This window comes from Anabrus simplex, chromosome 1 (assembly GCF_040414725.1).
Source record: "Anabrus simplex isolate iqAnaSimp1 chromosome 1, ASM4041472v1, whole genome shotgun sequence".
NCBI classification, from domain to species: Eukaryota; Metazoa; Arthropoda; class Insecta; order Orthoptera; family Tettigoniidae; genus Anabrus; species Anabrus simplex.
This window is the reverse complement of record NC_090265.1, coordinates 367528391-367545750: the sequence shown is the minus strand read 5'-3', so window position 1 is coordinate 367545750 and position 17360 is coordinate 367528391. Positions and strand designations below refer to the sequence as shown.

Genomic DNA, 17360 nt, shown 5'->3' with positions numbered 1-17360 from the left:
ACCTGTAAAATTTGTGCATGCGTCAACCCAAATACTTGAGCGTGATCCAAGAATTCGACAAGAAAACGAAGAAATGCAACCACATCACTCGCCGAATTCACTGAGTAGCGCGGGCTGTCCTTCAGCATGTTATTCAATGGGTGAGGAATACTCGAAAATGGTGAAACCTGCGGCGACAAAGGTGGCTGTTGCCTCGTAGTCTGTTTTGAAGAACGCTCTAAAGATGAGAAATGCGGCTCGAGGGAAGTTCGCTGCCCGTCAGGCCCAAGGTCAGGAGTGGGTTGGTTTAACTCGCCTACCACCGCCGCAGTGGAAGGTAACACTGGCTTAGTCTTGATGGACGGGTCAGCTAGCCAAGTCTCAACTTTCTCTAAAAGCGTAGAAGATTTGACCTGTAAATCCTGAACCTGATTTAACACCTCCTCCTTTAATTCTAATGACAGCAAATCACCTACACGATGAACATAATGCATCAAACGACCCTGCACTCTCTTAAGTTGATGGGGCGAAGCGACGTCGCTCTCCAGAAAATCCATCACTGAGGTGATATCAGAGAGGTTAGTCTCAATAAGGGATACCGAACTCGTGACCTCGCTTTCGGTATAACAGGGCGCTGAGACATTCCGATGTAAATTGTTCCTCAACAAGAGTTCATCGGCCTTAACTGTCCCTTTCGATTCCAAATTACGTATTGCTAACTCATACAGCAATTCCTCCTTCCGCAAAGCTCCCGGATAAATAATGTCGCGAGCAGACATCGTGTAAATGATACAACACACAAGGCAAAATTACAAGCACCGAGACGAGAGAGCTCTGGGAGCTCAAATTTCGCAAGTAAAGGAAAAAAAAGGAAATCCAGATCGAACCACGCTCTGCTACCACCACTGTGCCGTACCCCCGGCAGGATGACCCAAAGGAGAGCGGGCCAGGGATCTGGATATAAAAGTAAGGTCCAACCCAGAGGATAATGTCAAGTCCCAATTCAAACAGCTTGACAACAACTTTATTCATAGACAATGTAAAACAAACCAATTCGGAAGCGCACGAAAATCAACATAACATAACTAAAGAAGGGTTTTAACCCGTTTCCATTTCTCATCCTTGTAAAGTATAAGAGGAATTCCACTCCTCTAATAAAAGGTTTAACATAACGTAAGCTGCGCACCTTGGTACCAAATACATGTCTTACTAATCACTACAGCGCTACAACGTATATACAGCTCGCCAGTTACAAGGTAAGGAAAACTCTTCTATCAGTGAACTCACAATGACACGCATACTCCCTAAACTACACGTCCAGAACATTCTGGAACCTTTCTTTCATGTTACAAGAAACGTACAACACTTTAAGTTACTTTACGTTACTTTCACAAAATATCTCGGCACCAAGCCGTTCCTTATCAATTACCACCAGATACATGGCGTTACATATCTGTACAAGTTCCTAGTTCCTCCCATCATCCTACCAACACATAGCAAACCAGTAGATCTTACCTCCCATGCCCCTCTCACGGTGCTTGGTTCGACCCAAGAGTAGTGCTCTCCACAAAGAGCAGCAGGTAAGTGAGACGGACCACCGCCCGGCGAGGCACACTGGCTCGCCGGGAGGGGTAGGTCCCGATACCAACGTCATCACGCCCCTCTCTCGGAGAAGCCGGGAGGGGGTAAGTACACGCGAGGGAGCATGGCAGACGATCGACATACGAAAGAAATGCAAATACGGAGGGACGCCCCAGGACGGAAAGAATTCCTTGTCCATGGAGCCATAAGTGAGGAACAGGGAGAGACACATTTATTACACAATCAATGCCTAGGACATTCAGAAATACGCACAATGATGGTAGTAAATTTTCAATGAGCTCGCTAGGAGCACAGCACAGGTACCAAGTCCTTTAAGGCGGGAGGAGACCAAACACACGGTTCATGTAACATTAGAATTGTTGGTATTTCTGCGCTTAACTTGTTGTAGTGAGTACGAACACTCTGGTATTATGTAGAATTGCATGTCTTTTTCAGAAAACTATGATGTACAGTCTGTCATATATGGTCTAGGAGAGCAGAAATATTATGATGTATTACACAGAATTGCCCATTTTCCTTCAATATATAGGCCTTTAACCTGGGTAAAGCACGAACAAATTATAATAAAGTTATTGGAATATCTTCCTTTATGTTATTATAAGAAAATTTTCATATTATAATGTGTTATCTTCGTTTTTTATTTGAACAGAAAATGATCACTAACTTCACATCTAGGTACTTTGTGAAGGCAAGGATGTTATAGAGTAGTTCTTGAAGTGTGTGGTAAAGTTTCAGGTTTAAACATTTTCATAATTTGGCACAGGTTGGGAAGTAATACATGATCCAACGTTTTCTTAAGTCAAATATGTAAGTAGTTCATAAAATAAACTATTGCACCTAGAAAACTAGTTACGATTCGTATTACCTTAAATGATTCTTTCAGAAACGTACAGATTTGATTTAAAAACAGTTTATACCAATGTGTTCAAATATGTAATATCAAAACTGGAAAAGGAACACTACATATTTGTACACATGAAGTCACTTTATTCACTTTTAACTTCTATCGGACACACGACTTGTGAGCGTGGGGTGGTGACCAGGGGGTCCCTGATGTACCTGACATTACTACTACCATGCGCCAAAACAAACGACACTGAAATATTATTTAATTGCTTTGGTGCAGTATGTGATCAAACTGTGTACCATCACGTGCTGCACATTGTTTCTGAAGATTATCGAACACGTTGACGAATCAAAGGTTACTGTACGAACATAAAAAGTGACGCTATCTTCTCGCGTAAATCGTGAATATTTGTATGTGGGTTATCTGTCTTGAAATCTAATTCTTTCTGCATGCCCCATATGAAGGCACCTGCGACCATGAGATCCGGGAAGTAGGACGGGTATGGGAATGGCGTGTTAGGCGATCTCCAAAGTGTAATTGCAGAAGAGTAATTGACTTCCCCGCGGTGTGGGTTGTAACTCCATCTTGCTGCATCATCATTGAAGTGGTAAGATTCTGGCGCTACAAAAGCGGCGCAAATCTCGAGAAATTGGGGTAACAATGAGGTCTCTGTAGACTACCTGCTCCACTGTTTTCGAATGAGGCGCAGCATCGTCGACAAAATTAACTTAGGGCCAAATATTTCATGACCAGATACGTAACACCTATTAGAGAAGTCATCCATGATTCTCGTTTGTGAAGACGGTACTTGGGTGCCATGTTGTCCACTTGACATAGAACTGATCCCGTATGACGGAACTTATCAACGATAGCTAACATTGTTCTGTTATTTGGTGCCTTCTTATTGAATCCCTTCTCGGACTGTTCTTTAATATGAAACAAACTCGGCCCATTCTGACGTCCTACTCCGTATGAACGGAAATAAAGTTCCACGATACACATCTTCTTCTCCATCGTCAGAAACTAATCAACACAACAATGAATTCACAATAATGTCGTTGCCCCTAGAAAACCCGCTATGTGATAATAGCCATATTTCTGCACAGAATTCTGACCAGAAAAGTTATGTCATCAAAGGTTCAGTATTGCATCAACTATATCAACGAATTTTCGTTCTAAGTGATACGTGTGCTGCGGGTCAGTATTTCTCCCCTCAACGTTGTTACGGTACATAACGGCATTTCGAGGCTAAACGACGATATATAATAAATAAATAAATAAATAAATAAATAAATAAATAAATAAATAAATAAATAAATAAATAAATAAATAAATAAATAAATAAATAAATAAATAAATAAATAAATTGCTTTGTTGCTAGAGAAATGTGGACAGCAGATGGGAAATTATTTATGCTCTGTCTGTTTTACCATACAACGTACTTGTACCAGTGTCACATGTTTCATCTCTTTTGGTCAATGCTTCTTCTCTTCCGATCCCACAATGTAGGTTTGTAACGTTCTGAAAGAGTTTCATTCTCACGCCTTTCATGGTTTGCCCTCTATTTGGTGAGCATATTTCGAAAACCAGTCTAGCTCGAGCAGTCGAGGAGAGAGGTTGCGTAGCGAAGTGCGTGCTGTAATCATGGTTGGCATGGAACAGTACCGGGCCGCTATTGGGAAATGGCAGGCAAGGCAGAAGAAGGAGGTCAGGAATGGATTGGTGACGGACGGATTGAAAATGAGTGAAGCGGTGCTGGTGGTGACAGTGATAGCAGTGTTACTGGTTATTGGGGGGGTGGAGGTGAACCCAGGCCCAAATACCAGTGGAAAATTTAGCGCAGAGGATTTGGCCGCACTCAGGGTGGTTGTAAGTGAAGTGATGCAGGAAAAGTGTCAATGGGATAAGGTGCAGGAAATAAAGGACATGATGGAGGAGCAGAGAAGGGAGATAGGGAACATGAAGAAATGGCTTGAAACGAAGACAGAGGAATCGAGCAGGAGAGTGGTCAATAACGAGAAAGAAATCGAGTTATTGAGAGGGGAAGTGAAGCATCTGAAAGACGAGGTGATGAAGATGAAGAAAGAAGCGGAGGGGTACAGGCAGGAGAGATTGAAAAAAGCCATATTTTTATATGGAATTGAGGAAGGGGCGAGAGAGAGCAAGATTGAGCTGATATTTAAGGTGGTGGAAGCTATACGTGATGTTATGAAGGTAAACTTTAGTGAGGTAGACATTGATGATGTAGAGAGAGTTGGTAGAATCAAAGGTCGGAGGCCAATTAGGGTTACATTGTTCTCAACCCTAATGGCAGATTCTGTGTTAAGAAACAGCAAGAATTTACAAGGGCGGAAAATAGGGGTGAAAGGAGACATGGGAAGAGAAGGAAGTGAAAACGCGAAGATCTTGAATAGGCACCTTTGGAGAGCGAGGAACCAGGGGCTAAAGGCCCGAATAAGAGGTCTGAGGTTGGAGGTGACGAACGGGCGATGGGTCAGAGTTCATTCAGTTTCTAAGCTAAAGGAAATGGACGAAAACGAGAGGGTTGAGAGTGGTGAGAGGTCAAGGCAAGATGGGAAGAAGAAAGAAGAAAAGAAGAGGAGGAGGGACGTGGCAGGAGAGCAGGGCGTCTCGGAAGAGAATGGGCAGTGCAGCCGGGAGACAGAAGACCAAGATAGTGAAGTGGACGGTGAGAGTGGACCGCAAGAAACTGGGAGAGGAGAGGGTAGTGGTGCAGTGAGTAAGAAAGGACAAAGGGAGATGGATTCAGAAGTCCAAAATAGTGAGGGGGAGAGTGGGGGTGAGCAGCAAGAAGAGGTGAGTGCAGGGTGCAGTGGTGTAGCGAAAAAGAAAGGTCAAGAGGAGACAGATCGACAAGAAGGTAAAAAACTTATGAGTAAAGTCAGGAGTAAGAGCTTAAAAGACATATGGGGAAAAGTACGTAAAGGGATGGAGGATACAGAGGGAGAGAGGTCGATAAATACTAGAAGTAAGAATAGAGTGGGAGACCTAGAAGGGAGGGAGGGAAAGTTATAACAATTTTGGAAGATAGGATGTGTGAATATTGAAGGAGTAAGGAGCAAATTAGGAAACAAGAAAGTTAGGGAAGTAATTGAAAGTTTCGATGTTGTGGCACTCTTAGAGACGTGGTTGGAAACAGGGAGGGAGATTACATGGAAGGGGTTTGAGATAAAATATAAATATAGAAGAAAAGAGAGGAATAAGGGACGAGCACCAGGAGGGATGATAGTTCTAATTAGGGAAGAAATTAGTGAAAGAGTAGAGGATATAGAGACCGATATGATGGAAACCATATGGCTGAGATTGAATTTGGGAGAGAGAGAGGGACGGAGGAAGAAAATAAATCTAGCTTTTGTTTACTGTCATCCTAGTAATTCAGAATATGCAAATAAATATTTTTTTGAAGAGTTATTGGTGGATATTGGTAGGATAAGGGGAATGTATCCAGGGGAGGAGGATATGTTGTTATTTGGGGATTGGAACGCGAGAATAGGAGAACAGAGCCCAATTTATAGTAGGGAGGATGGAATGTGTTTGTTAGAAAGCAGAAGGAGTGAGGACAAAATTACAAATAGTTATGGAGAGAAGCTCCTAGAGATGTGTGCTGTGGGAAACTTGTATATTCTGAATGGGTGGATAGAGGGTGACAGGACGGGGAAATTGACATATGTTACGGAGAAAGGGGGTAGTGTGATAGATATGGTTCTGAGCTCGGAAGGGATGATTGAGGAAGTTGTAAGTATGGAAATAGGAGATTGGATTGAGTCACACCATTTCCCGGTGAGGGTTATGCTGAAAAGAGAGGTAGAGAAGCGTACAATGAAGGAAAATGAGACAAAGGATAAACGAGGGAGGGGTTATAATAAGTACAAATGGACAGAGAAGGTAGGCCGGGATTGGAATAGGGTAGTAAAGGAGGAGTTACATCTTCTGAAATATGGGTGGGAAGGGGCGTTAGAAGAGAATGATACTGATAAAGCCTTGGAATTGTTGCTACATCCAATAAAGATGATAGCGCAGAAGGTGAAAGCTAGAAAAGGAAATAAGAAAGAGGGAGAAGAATGGTTTAATAGGGAGTGTGAAGGATTGCGGAGGAGGGTGATGGACGCTTTAGGAGAATATAGAAGGAAAGGTGGAAGCCAAGAAAGGGAGTTTTTCTGTAGATTGAGGAAGGAGTATAAAAAGAAAATTTCTGAGACAAAAAAGACGTGGTTAGAGGAACAAATGGAAGCCATAAATAATGACTGCAAGACTAACAATTTTGAGAGAGTCTGGGATAAGATTAATAGAATTATTAAGGGTGGAAGGAATATGGAGAGAACGAGTATTGAGGAAGTGCAATGGGTCAGGCACTTCGAGGAATTACTAGGAAAAAAGGGGGGTGATAGATGGAGAGGTTCGGGAGAAGAAGTAATTTGGAGTAATAGGGGAGTGGCAATTTATGACTTGGATAAAGAAATCACAAGAGAGGAAATCCGGGGAGTGATAAGTAGAGCCAGAGCGAAGTCGGCCGGGGGGTGTAATGGTATAAATAATAAGTTTTGGAAGGAAATTAGTAAAAATGAGATAATGATAGAGGGCATGGTGAAACTATTCAATAGGATATTCGAGGGAGGAAATTACCCTAGGGAATGGGAAACAGGAATTATATGCCCTATATACAAGGGAAAGGGTAGTAGGAACGATGTGAACAGTTATAGGGGTATATCTCTGTTGGATTCTCTGAGTAAAATATATACGGGGGTGCTAGCGAACAGAATAAGTGGGTGGGCGGAAGAAAATGGAATTTTGACAGATTACCAAGGGGGATTTAGGAAAAAGAAAAGAACAGTGGATAATATAATGATAGTAAAGACTATTTTAGAAAAGTATAAGAATATGAATAGAAGTACGGTTTATGTAGCAGCAATAGATTTTGAGAAAGCTTTTGATAAGGTAAATAGAGAGGCCCTAAGAGAGAAATTAGGTAGGCTAGGGATTTCGGAGAAGATGTTGAGGGCAGTGGAAGGAATATACAGGGACGTCAGGTTTTGTGTAAAATTGGGAGAAGAGAGAATGAGTGGACCATTGGAGTCCAAGGTGGGTTTAAAACAAGGTTGCAAGTTATCGCCCATACTGTTTATTTTATTTATAAACGATATTTTAGAGGGGTTTGGGGCAGGAAATTGGGCTGTACCGGTAATTAATGGTTTGGAAGTGCCAGGACTGATATTTGCGGATGATGTGTTATTGATGACGTTAACTTCAGGGGCGATGAATAGGGCCTTAGAGTCAGTGATGCTATTTGCGAGGAAATGGGGATTGAAAATTAATGGAAATAAGTCTAAAATATTGATAGTACAGGTGAACAAAAGAAGAAAGATGGAAGGGAATTGGGTAATACAGGGAGAAAGATTGGAACAGGTAAGGAAGCTGGAATATCTAGGAGTTATTTTTAATGATAAAGGAACTTGGAGTGACCAGATCAAAAGAATGAAATATAGAGGCTTGGCAGCCTTAGCCTCAGTCAGAAATTTGCTACTCAAGTTCCCGGGGATCAGTTATAAAACACTGAGACTCGTGTTCAGGTCGGTAATAGTGGGGAGGGTATTATACGGAGCAGAAGTTTGGGGGCTGGATGAAAAAAGAGAGGAACTAAGAAAGATTGTTAGTAGTTTTGCTAAGTTAGTGATGGGCTTACCGAGGTGTACAGCAAACGTAGGGGCGGAATTAATGTGTGGGGAGGATTTGGAATCAGAGGGTGTGAAAAGAATAGTTAGATATTGGATGAATTTAAAAAGACAGGAAGGTGGGAGAGTTTTACAGGCTGCATATGTACAGCAATTTAAGAGCATGTATAAGGGTGGATGGTTGGAAAAAATAAAAGGATATTTAGAGAGGATAGGATTAGGGCACCTGTGGGGGGAGGTTTGGTCAAAGACAGAAGTGAGAGGGATGAAAATACTAGAAAGGAGAATTAGGGATATCCACAGGCAGAAATTATTGGGGGAAAGCAGACTAAGAAATTCGCTGATTGTTTTGACGAAAATAGAGGAGATAGCAGGGTTGAATATTAGATACGTTGATAGGTCAAATCGATATGGGATGATGTGGTGGCTTTTAGGTCTGCCAAGGAATAAGGGCTGGTTACAGGGCAGGGATAAGACAAGGTGTGTACTTTGTGGAGATGTGAATGATGAGTTTCACTTGCTAAGAGACTGTGAGGGAACGAGGGGGTTAAGACACAGATTATTGAGTGCCGAGAATCGGGAAGTACTGGGGAGAGGGGATGAGAACGCAATACTGAGATGGATTCTTAAACAATGGGAAAAAGGGGGTGAATTGAACAGGTATTTTTGTGCGACAAAAAAGGCCTGCGAGAGTAAAATGAAGGAGAGTGAGTTAGAGGGTGGGCAGGGGAATAGGGGGGTAGAATAGTTATCTGTATAAGGGAAGGAGATAGTAGGTTAAAATTTTAATGGTTTAGTGTATATAGGGACTGAGTATTTAGTTAGGGGAGTTGGGTAAGAGGACAGGATGGCATGGTCTGTTTGTTTTATGATATGTCAGTAATTGTTATTCATTGTAATTTTATTAGGCTAGGATGGTAACTATTTGTGAAGACTGAAATATGGTAAATAATTTGTGAAGGCTGAGACGTGGTAAGGGTGAAGTGATATATTTATTGTGATATTTGGAGTTGACGCTGATTGGTAAGTCTTACGATATGTCAGTAATTGTTATTCACTGTAAATTTATTAGGTTATGATGGTAATTATTTGTGAAGGCCGAAATGTGGCAATGGTGAAGTGGTATATTTATTGTTGATGTATATAAGAGAGAGGGTAGCATGATAGTGTGGTATGAGATTGAGAGGTGGTATATGAAGCGATGTGTTGGTATTGAAGGGTAGCTGTATTAGCTTTTGGTTGGGTAGGAGGTTTATTTAATGCTAACTAAGTGAGTGTTAAGAGGGACAAGAGTTTTGGATGGTAGAGATTGGAATGTGGTGTTGGTGAAGAGATGGTATATGAGTGTTTGGTATTTTAAGGTGAAGATGGCCTGGTATCTAGATACGATTAAGGTAAGATGTGTCATATTGCTGAAATGAGGTGTTGGAGAAGTGGTGGTATAAAATGGTCGCAGTTATTGAGGACTATGGTTGAAATATGGTGAGAAGCGGTGTTAAGCGGTGTTATTTTGTAAATCTGAGATGTTGTAAATTTAGATTTAGTGGTGTATTGTGGAAGGTATATGAGGTGGATCTGGAATGGAAACGGTGGATAAGAGGTGGTATCGGAATCCGGGAGTTGGTATGTAGATGGTTTATTTATTGCTGAATTAGTTTAGATTTATCGAAAAAAAAAAAAGTGGTGTGGGAGAAGTGTTGGTATAGGCGAAGATGGTTTGGTAATGAGATGGTTTAATTTATTGCTGAAACTTTTGGAGTTGGAGAGATGATTGTATTAAGTGCGGGTTGGTAAATGTAGTGTATGATGGATTGAAGGGCAATTGCGGAATGTTGGTTGTTATGGTTTGGACAGAGAGTAAGTTAGAGGACAATGAAGATGACGTATGTGCTGAATCCACAAGGACACGGAATGAGTGGTGGTTGCGATAGCAAATGTAATGCTGAGCATGGCTTGGGTTTTAAAATGAGATCAAGCATGGCTAAATAATGGTCAAGTTGCAACATGAGAGGTAGTAATGCATTGAAATAAAAGTGGTATTTAAGGTAAGTGTGGAGGGAGACCAGTGTTGAAATTTGATTGTAAGTTATTATGATTTTCTGCTGGGTTAGGATTGTGTTATTTATTGTTGTGAACGTGGAGGACTTTTGTTTGTGTTATGGCTGGTTAGAATGTAAGTGCTGACTGTCGATGTTTTGGTATTGATCGGGAGTAGGTCAGGGAAAAGGAATGTGACGAAAGTTGCGGTAGGCATAAGGACAAGTGATGAGTTTGCTGGATCCTCGAGCCGAGGACTGCTACAGAATTGTTATCATTTTTGTTATTATTTATTCCTATTATCTCTATTTTCATTATTTTATTTTTATGTATTATATTATTATTATCATTATTTTATCATTATTTTTATTATTATTTTTTTATTATAATTATTAATATTGTGTCTTATTGCTTTGTGAACATGTAATGGGGCGGAAAGCCTGTTTGTTCATAAATAAATACTAAATACTAAAAAATATTTCGAAAACCTAACGTCCTTTCTCCACATTTTGAGTAAATGGACTTGTAGATACCTCGATAATGTCCAACCCTTTCTACATTGAAGGATGAGGAGCTTTGAGGCAAAATGTCTTTTTAACAAGCAAAAATGTTTTGACGGGCACTGTCTGAGGATCGAATTAAGAAAGACAAGCCCACGTACATGGCATTCGTAGGTCTATAAAGGGCATTGGATAATGCTGATTGGACCAAGCTATTTGCCATTCTGAAGGTGACAAGGATCAAACCCATAAAATGAATTATCTAAAATCTGTACAAAAGAAAGTCTCACGTGATAAGAATCGAGGGCTTTGAAAAAGAAGCACCAATCCAGAAAGGAGTGAGGAAAGGCTGAAGATTGTCCCCTCTCCTTTTCAATATGTATATAGAACGGGCGGTAAAGAAAATAAATAGGAATTTGGAAAGAGAATTACACTCCAAAGAGAGGAAATCAGAATTCTGAGATTTACTGACGATATTGTTATTTTCTTGGAGTCTAGGGAAGATATCGATACATTGCGGATTGGTATGGGCAGAATCTTGGATAAGGAGTAAAAGATTAAAATAAATATCCAAAACAGAAGTAATGGAGTGCACTCGAACGAAGTCAGGTGATACAGGAAATATTATATTACAAAATTGTCTTACAGCAAGTAGATGAATATGTTTACTTGGGTAGTAAAATAACCAGCGATGGCAGTAGTAAGGAGGACACAACATGTAGACTAGCACAGGCAAGGAGGCCTTTCTAAATTTGCTCACCTCGAATAGTGATATCGGATTTAGAAAGTGGTTTTTGAAAACTTTCGTGTGGAGTGTGGCTTTGTATGGAAGTGAAACATAGACGATAACTAGCTCAAAAAGAAGGGGAGTAAAAGCTTTCGTAATGAACCACGAATGAAGCGTAAGTGAATCGAATTGGTGAGAGGATATCGATATGGTTAAATTTTACGAGAAGCAGAGAGAGAATGAGGACACATTTTAGGACTCACAGGAGTTGTTCAGTTGGTTTTTGAGGTAAGTGTAGGCGGTAATAACAATAGGGGTGAACCAATGCCCGAATATGACAAGCAGATTAGAGCTTATGTAGTTTCGTAGAAATGAAGATGTTAGCACAGGATAGGTGGGCATGGAGGGCGGCATAAAAAACAACAACAATAACAACAACTTCCCAGCCTCTAGTTTTATTTCATGATTAGTGTTAAGGGAGACATATTAATACCACATCCTCGTTTTTGAACTGCCAGTTACAACATTATTGAGATCCATTCGGTATTCGGAATTTTGGTTAAAAGTAATTGTGGAGACAAATGTCTCCTTGAGCGACCGATACTGTGGTCGATATTGACCTACTTGCTGTCGATCCCAGTTCATAGGATACACGTGAGGATATTCCGCATTGCATGGACCATTTGCTAGTGGTATGGCCGGTGGCTTGGCTCGTAGTGAATCCAGCGGGTATTTCTCTAATTTTCCTTCATTGCTTGATACTAGGATGGTACTTCCTGAACGCATGTTGTGTTCCTTAGCTTGAAGTCCACTGTCAGTCTCAACTCATTAAGTCGGGCACAGTGGCTCAGACAGTAGAGTGTAGGCTTTCTGTGGCCAATTTACCTGTTTTGATCTTCAAGGTGTTCAAAAGGATCGGGTCGGTAGATATATCGACGCGTTAAAAACATCTTGCAGAGCAAAATTTAGGACCTTCAGTAGTAACTGGCGCGAAAAGCCAATAACAGTATTTGTTATCAGAACTCACAACCGTTTTAAAATGTTATATGTAATACTGAGTGAATTTAGGTAATTGTTACGGTATTACAACTCTATCAATCCACATTTTGCAAAAAAAAAAAAAAAAAAAAAAAAAAAAAAAAATACAATAATGTATTTACGAATGCCTCGAGATTTGAACCAAAGCTCCCTCGATTATTACACTAGGGCGCAGGTTACTTAGGGTGATGGCACACACATAGGTTTTCACCGAGTCGGCAACAGATTCGGGTCTCCCTACTTAGTATTTAACTTAAGTCGGTGAAACCACACATAGTGGCGATACCCATCATCACTTGGTGCTTGTGCTTACTCTGCATATCGTACTATCCATGCTCAGCTGGCTGTTTTTTTTTTACTCCAAGCGGTTCCTCCGTCCACCGAGTTCAATACCACTGATCACACACAGCAGTTTTTGAGGTAGCGCGTATAATGTTTCCATACAATTTGTAATTTGATTATTGATTAAAAATAAGTGAAACTAAATTCAGTTTTAAAATACCTGTGTATGTTTTGTTACTTACCTCAGAGTTATAACCAATTTCTCCCCTGGTGGTATACTGGTTATCATACAGTATTTTTTTTATTTATTTAGCAAATTAAATAACTCGTCGAAACAAGCGATTAACATTCGGGTGAAATTAGAAAAATTTTCTTCATCTCTCATTGCTTATCTACATATATAAAAATGGATGTTGGTATGTTTGAAGCTAATAGACTCAAAAACTACTGGACCGATTTCGCTGAAATTTTCACAGTTTGTTTTTATTACATCTGAGAGGGATTATGAAGTGGTTTGAACGAAATCTGATTCGTAGTTGGGCACTAAGGGGTGACAAATGAAATAGGGGAAGATAAGCAAACCGCAAGACAAGTCCGATCAGCGGGTTGCCTGCCCAACAGTATGTGAAGATTATGATGTGTTCCTTAAAACTTATTTCTGCTTTTATCAAATAGTGTGGGGGCAAGACACCCCTCCCAGCCCAAGGGGAGAGGATGAAATGTAAAAGTAATCGAAAACGACCGATATTAGGTAAATAAATGTACACAGGCAGGACAACGTCTGTCGGGCTTTGCTAGTCAAGTATAAAATTGACTTTTTGTTTCTCAATCACTCGCAATAGGATGGATCCATGTCCGTTGATTCTTTCTTTTAGTATTTTTCTCCTTCAAGATAAATAAATCAGTGACAAAATAATTGTGAATTCTTCCTCCAATAAATAATCCCTGTCAGGGTCCATATTCCGTGGCGTTAGCAATCATACTGCAGCTCATTCACAGCCACGTGTGTTGCCGCCGAATCTGCTGCCAACTCGGCGAAAACCGCTGTGTGTGTTATCGCCCTTATGCTCACCTGTCACTTGGTTAACGTTTAGTGCATATAAGGCACTTGGAATCTGACAAAGCCGATTTTCTTGAGAATGCCTGGATATCGGGCCGAATGGCTTTTGAACATTCATACTCGACAGGTCACCTTCATTTACTGTAAGTTGAAAAAATTCAGAGAGCCGTCTACATGAAGGTCCCATTGTTAGTAAATGTAATTGAGATATTCAATATAGAAAGTCAAAATGGAATAGCTTGAACTCCAATTAAAACAATATACCACCTTCGACATTGTGTATGAATTACAAAACCAAACCAACGCTGAGGTGTTATAATGACAGTGTCGGTATGTTAGTGTGAGGTTTCATGATCAGGCTTATCAATTATTACCCTCTAGAGACTGATTCAAACCGGGCGAGTTAGCCGTGCGTTTAGGGGCGCGCAGCTGTGAACTTGCATCCGAAAGATAGTGGGTTCGAACCCCACTGTCGGAAGCCCTGAAGATGGTTTTCCGTGATTTTCCATTTTCACACCAGGCAAATTCTGTAGCTGTGCCTTAATTAAGGGGCTTCCTGGCCGAGGCGGTAAAGGCGTGCTCGGTTCGCCCGGAAGGACGTGGGTTCGAATCCCCGTCAGGAAGTCGTAAAATTTAAGAAACGAGATTTCCACTTCCGGAGGTCCATATGGCTCTGAGGTTCACTCAGCCTAAACCAAAAATGAGTACCAGGTTAATTCCTGGGGGCAAAGGGGGCCGGGCGTAGAGCTAACCACTCTACCCCATCACGTGCCGAGGTTACGAATGGTGGAAGCCTTTACCTTCCACTCCTCCAAGGGCCTTCATGGCCTATACGGAGCTGACTTTGCTTTGCTCTGCTTTGTGCCTTAATTTTTTTTTTTTTTTTTTGCTAGTTGCTTTACGTCGCACCGACACTGATAGGTCTTATCGCGACGATGGAACAGGGAAGGCTAGGAGTGGGAAGGAAGCGGCCGTGGCCTTAATTAAGGCACAGCCCCAGCATTTGCCTGGTGTGAAAATGGGAAACCACGGAAAACCATTTTCAGGGCTGCCTACAGTGGGGTTCGAACCTACTATCTCCCGCACTTAAGCGACTGCAGCTATCGAGCTCGGTGTGCCTTAATTAAGGCCACGGCAGTTTTCTTCACACTCGTAGACCCTTCCTATCCCGTCGTGGCCATAAGACCTATATGTGTCGGTGCGACCTAAAGCAAATTCTAAAAGGCTGATTCAACACTATCCCAGACTTTTTCTAGAATGAACCGGAGATAGAGCTCTGAGCAGCAGTCAGCTATCACTATAAATACGAAAGTCAGTTATAATAGTACACTTGATAATTCCGGTTACATATTTCAGTGTGCTGTCAGCTAAACAGCCATGTCGTGCTGTCATTGGAAACCTCTCGCAAGACGAGTAAGAAATTAAGCTGACAGGGAACTGATGCACTACGCAACAGTGGGAGTTGTGGGGATATCAGATCGCTGCCTGTCCCTAAGGCACTCCTCGTACTGTCTATCCGAAGTAGATGGCACACATTTATTAAGTTAGGAATCTCTCGAGTATTCTCATGAAGTAATGCATAAATCCTAGACGACATGATATTTTAAGAGCAAGTCTTCAATTGCCGTAAGGTATGCTTACTTCTAATGTTCTCTGCACTCACTGCAATAAAGTGCCAAGCAAGTGAACTTTGTGATGTAGATTAATCTAAGTATTTCTTGATGAGTATTTAAAGTAGAACAGTAATAATGAGGAAATATAATTTCTAAGCAATTTAAACATCCAGAATTAACAATAAAATGCATGCACAGCGCTAAGTAATTCCGTATTTTGTTCTTTGTATGAATGTTTTAACCATTAAAAGCGCAAGTTATTATTTCATTCAAACATTACATTTTTCATTTCAAAAGTAATGAATCATCATTACAGATGATAGATATTAGCACTTTAAAACTAAACATTTAAAAAAGTAAATTTAGTATTTTCTAGCATCATTAATGTTAGATGTGATAATCCTTTAGGGGCTGCCTGACCGAGGCGGTAAATGCGTGCTCGGTCAGCCCAGAAGAACGTGGATTCGATTCTCCGTCAGGAAGTCAAACAATTTAAGAAACGAGATTTCCATTACCGGAGGGGCACATGGTCCTGAGGTTCACTCAGCCTACACCAGAAAAGAGTACCAGGTTACGACCGGGCGTAAATCTAGCCACTCTACCATACCGAGTGCCGAGGTTCCAGATAGTGGAAGTCTTTACCTTCCACTCCTCCAAGGGCCTTCATGGCCTGTACGGAGATGACTTTGCTTTCCTTTGCTATGGTAATCTTTAGAGGTTTTGCCGCGCCATGAATGTGAGCAGAAATCCTTTACCTTTCTCGGAGACTTCATTCCGCGTGTTCAGAAGAGGAAACACATCAAATCACAACGAAGGCTTCTCTAACAGTGACGGTTTGAACTTGAAAATGCTTAACAGTTGGTCTTATTTAAGTGATACTCTCTTTCGTCACCAGATGGATCATTGTGCGCTAGCCTTCCGAGAGGGAAGTGACGACGCCGCGCCGTCTATAGCTCGAGATAGGTGTTCCTGTTCAATACTTCTGTGAGTTGCGAAATACTGTAGGCAGCAAGGTCATCAGAGTAATCAAAGACGTTGAGGGAGGAATATGGTAGAATAGATACATAAAACAAAGTGACCTACAGGGACAAAAGAATAGAATAGAGATGAAAAATGAAAGTGAGTAAACCAAGTGGGTGGCTGTACGGTTTGGGTCACGTAGCTTCCATTGGGAGGATAATGGGTTCGAATCCCACTGTTGGTAGCCATGACGATTGTTTTCCGTCGTTTACCATTTTCACACCAGGCGAAAAATGAAGGGAAACAGTTGTGTGGGAGTCGGAGGGGGTGGGGGAGGGAGGAATAAGATATACTACAATGAAGTTGAAGAAACTACAGTAAGAATGAAGTGATAATGAATACAGTAACAGGTGCACACAGACGATGAAAATATGTCACATACTCCAGATTGACCATCTAATGATGGGCAGAGCGCAAATTTGAAAAAAAACAAACTTTTATTAGTTTCATGTACCACTAACTACTTTTATGATTTTCGTAGACGCCTTAGGTTTATAAGTTAGTGTAGTTGTGTCACATCGGACATAATAACATTCAACAGGAGCTAAAGATATGCTATGTATTTAAATAACTTCCAATCCACATTATTCCTTTTATTAGTTTATTGGTCACATGGTGATGTTTGCTTGCAACTCTCCAATTTACTTTACGTTTTTCATCTCTGCGCCAATTTTACAATTTGTATACAGTTTTGAATCTCGTTTTGATATAATGCTGCATATTCATCAAGGTGTTCCACATTTATCACTGAAGCGATACGAAGAACATGTTATTCTGTGTTGTAAATCTACAGATAAGGGTCTTTCGCATTTAAATCAACTGAATGCACCACCATTCTATCCTGAAACCATTGTACAGGAGGCCAACGCGTGATCATATACGCTACACAGCCAGATAAATAAATAAATAAATAAATAAATAAATAAATAAATAAATAAATAAATAAATAAATAAATAAATAAATA

The 17360-nt window shown here is 40.8% G+C and overlaps 1 protein-coding gene across 1 annotated transcript in view; it reads right to left on the bottom strand.

Moving 5' to 3' along the window:
• The window catches only part of LOC136867287 (43 kDa receptor-associated protein of the synapse), a 223603-nt gene that overhangs the window by 161729 nt on the left and 44514 nt on the right, over positions 1–17360 (bottom strand). The window lies entirely within an intron of this gene.